Here is a 4,705-nt window from a genome sequence, read left to right as displayed (position 1 = left end):
GTACATTTAATCACATGTTACAACATTCACATTAGCCATTCGGCTTTACCACATATACATATCACACATATATTTCACATTCATCACATCGGCCATTAGGCCTTATCACATATATACACTTTCACATTCATCACATCGGCCATTAGGCCTTATCACATATATACACACTTTCTCATTCATCACATCGGCCATGAGGCCTTATCACATATATACACTTTCACATTCATCATATTGGCCATTAGGCCTTATCACATATATATATCTCATACATATTTCATATTTTTCTTGTACATCAATTTCAGCAATAGCTTATAAGCAACTCAAATAGTTTCATCAAAGTTTACAACAAAATCACATATTCACTACATGCAGTTTTCCTGAGCAACAGTCACTAAATTGTTTATAACTGGAGCTACAAAACTCAAAATCAATTTCCGTTAATTTTCCCCGAATGTAGACTCACGTATCTTTCATCCATAAAATTTTCAGAATTTTAGGTGTGACCAATCAATACCAGATTTTTCTTAAAGTTTCCCCTGTTTCACTGTTTGACTAATCTGACCACTCTTCACTACAAATCAAATTTCTCATTGTACAGAATTCAAAATGTGTTCTATTTGATTTCATTTAAAACTAGACTCATTAAGGAGTCTAAGCATATAAATCTTATCTTATAACCATTTTTGTACAAATTATAATGATTTTCAAAAAACAGAACAGGGGATTTCGGAGTCATTCTGACAACGTCCCACACAACTTTAAATATTTCTTTATAGGAAATTTCTTTGCTTCCACGGTCTCTTTTATAAGAAACCAGACCAACTAAGCTTTGATTACATATTTTATTCAGCCTATAATTCCACACCAACAATTTATAGTGATTTTCTAAAATCACATTACTACTGCTGTCCAAGCAAATTATCACAATTTGCTCTTAAATTTCCAAGTCCAAACACTTATGAACTTACCATTTGGGTTTAAGACATATCATGGCCACATCATATCTTATTAAATCAACTCATTATGTCCTATTATGATTGAATTTACTCAACGATTAATTGCTTAAAACTTACCTCGAAGTGGTTGACGACTAGATACCCACGGCTATTCATTTACTTTCTCTTTCCCTTATCCGACTTTGATCCTCTAGGCTCTTGAGCTAAATCAAACAATTTACTTCCCAATCAAACACAATCACACGGCATCCATATACATTTTAGAACCATTCTTAACATATTTACTACTCAAGCATGTAACTTAACAACTTAACCATTAGTTGCCGAACCACAAACAAAACATATTCATACGTCAATATCTCAAACCTTACCATAACAACCAATATGCAAGATATCACATATACATAACTTAGCTTACGAGAACATATGTATTACATCATAAACACATCTTTTACCAATTACCTCACTTAAGCCAAATTTTTATAATCAATCACAAAGAAAAATATACCACAATCACACTTCCAAAATGAGCTACCTCCATGGCCGATTATACTTCATCATTAACATATCTCATTTTCGAATCATATAATCAACATTTGTTCAAGACATCAAACCTCTTTAATTTCGGCTATTACTAATATAAACATTCACAAATCATTTTCTTAGGAAGACCGATTTCTTTCCATAACACATTCATCTTAATAGCTAGCTTAGCAAACCTCGATTTAACACATAGTTGTTCATAACACAACTTAAGCATACTCTCCATTCCATCAATTCCAAAACTTAATGTCTTACTCAAAAATGTTAAAAAGAAAATCCAAGAGTCATCAATCCACCATCACATGTATCATTAACAAGCTTCATATTTAGCATGCAATGACATTAACACAAAATCTACCTTGGCCGAATATCATCCCCATGATATAGCAAAGTTTTGAACCATGGACTAATTAGAACTCAAGCTAGCAACTAAGAACATGCATGAATCTCATGGCACAACCTCAAACATACCTTAATCTAGACACAAGTATGGCCAAACCTCCTCCTAATCCTCTTCCAAACCAAGCATGAAGCAAGAACCCCTTCCTTCTTCCTTAGAATTTCAGCTCAAAGAAATGAAAAAAAAGATGAACAACAAATTTTTTCTTCTCTTTTCTTCAACTCACGGCAAAGGGGGGAACACTCACCATTCACTTTTTTTTTTTTGTTCCATTTCATTATTAAATTCCCATGCTCATTATTTTATTTTTTTCTTACATACACCATTGTCACAACATGTTTTATGACATGTTTTTACCCATAATCCCTTGTCCTGGCCGGCCACTAGCTATTAGGGGTGGAAATTTGACATGCAAGTCCCCCCTTTTGATTACATGCACTATTAGGTCCTTATAGATTAGCCTATCACATTTCAAAAGTGTCACACAAGTCCTAATAACTGAATTCACATGCAATCGACTAAATCGAAGCTTGAAATTTTCACACATTCATATTCACATATTTTAGACCATAAATATCACATCCAAATAATTTGGTGACTCGGTTTAGTGGTCCCGAAACCGCTTTCCGACTAGGGTCACTTTAGGGCTATCACACGATCCCCGAGCTAGCTTAGTGATGCTGTAAGAAAGAGGAAAAGAGAGAGGGGTATGCATATAGCTTAGTAAGTTGTGTGCAAATAATAAACAACTTAGGTCATGAAACTCATGAATTACACATATTATCAATTACCACCTCATTATCCTATTACACATAATGAACATATTGAGAATTGATAATAAATGCATTTGAACATCATGCTTATCTTACTCTTTCATACCTGTACCAAATTTCCCAACATGGATCGAGTCTAAAACTCATAAGGTTTACGTACATACCTGTACCATGCATTATTACTCATTCTACCCCACATTCTTACTCATAATCTTGAATGGCCTATTGAATTTCCTGAAATACTAAAAGACGTTTGGAATCATCACACACCACATAAATACCAAAGCCATGTCCCCGATATGTTCTTACATGGGTTTACATACCGATGCCATATCTTAGATATGGTCTTATACGAAGTCTCATGCCGGTGCCAATGCCATGTCCCAGACATGGTCTTATTCGGGACCTCATATCGATGCCATGTCCTAGACATAGTCCTACACAAAATCTCATATCAACGCAATATCCTAGATATGGTCTTCCATGAAATCACATACCGAGGCTGATGCCATATCCCAGATATGGTCTTTCATCGGCACACATATCAATGCTGAACTCATGATATCCGAATCCTAAGTATTCTTCAGAGTCACCTAGGACTTCTGAGATATAAAGCTATCACTAAACTTTCATTAAATCATCACAAGCCAATTTCATTAAGGAAAACATACATATATCATAGAATATCAATTATTAAACGCATAATAATGGAATTGTTGAATTACTTACACCCAACTTACCTCGGTGTAAAATATGACAATTTCCGATTTAATCTACAACCTTGCATTTTCCTCAGTCAAGGTCGATTCCTCGTTCGTCTTGATCTATAATAGCACATTTAGCTCATTTAATACATGCACTATTCAATTCAGTCCCAAAAATCATAATATGGCAAAATTACAATTTTTCCCCTAAAGTTCCACAAAATTATGAAATTGCCTCTAGGCTCGTAAAATGAAAAGTACCCAATTTTCTCATTATTCAAGTCTAGTCGCATCATACCAACCCACATTTTTCACTTATTCACACATTTACACATAGTTTTTTTTACAAATTTTACAATTAAGTCCTTTTTATCAATTTCACCAAAAACAACCGAGTAAAAGTTATTTATCACCCATCAAACTTTCATATTCTTCCATTAGACATCAAAGCACAAGCATGTCATTCATGGGTATATTTTTTAACATGAACCCTAGCTCAAATTAAGGGTAGAAATAGCTAAATAGGGTTACGAGGATTTCAAAAATATAAAGAACATTAAAAACGGGGCTAGGATGCACTTACTTTGAGCTTGAAAGATGAAAGAAACCCTAGCTGTAGCTTCTTGTGAAATTTGGCCAAGGGGGATGAAGATGGACACAAAATTTGACTATTTTTCCCTTTTTAATTCTTTTAATAATCGAAGGACCAAAATGCCCTTCTATTAAAACCTTGGTATTTTATCCCTCCTATTTCCATTTTTGTCCATAATGACATATAATGGTATAATTACTAAATAAGGACTTTAAATTTTGAATCTAATCACAATTAAGCCCTTAAATCAACTAGAAGACATGTTTTTTCATTTATTACAATTTAGTCCTAATAACTCAATTGGACACCTTATCGGTAAAATTTCTCATCGATATTTTCACACAGGCATGCATATATATCATGGACCTCATAACATCCATAAAATAATTATTTCTATCTTGAACTTATGGTCTCAAAACCACTGTTCCAACTAGGCCCTAATTCAGGATGTTGTAGAAGATCCACTGATAGTGCATCTATTGAGGCAGAATCCTTTGTTCGAAGAGTTACCTTTGAACCATCCTTAGTTTGAAGATCAAGAGCCTTTACCTCAATCGAGATTGATGGATAATTGTACATTAAGGGATTATGCCATACAGGTGGGTAAAGTGGAAACGTTGCATTAGGTAGCAATATGAGAACATTTATATTTGAGATGAATTACATGGGAAATAAGGTTGGGAATCCCTATTCGAATACCTATAATCAAGATGGCATGATGACCCAAACCTAATGTG

The sequence above is a fragment of the Gossypium arboreum genome, chromosome 1, assembly GCF_025698485.1.
Source record: "Gossypium arboreum isolate Shixiya-1 chromosome 1, ASM2569848v2, whole genome shotgun sequence".
Classification (NCBI taxonomy): domain Eukaryota; kingdom Viridiplantae; phylum Streptophyta; class Magnoliopsida; order Malvales; family Malvaceae; genus Gossypium; species Gossypium arboreum.
Note: the sequence above shows the minus strand (reverse complement) of the source record.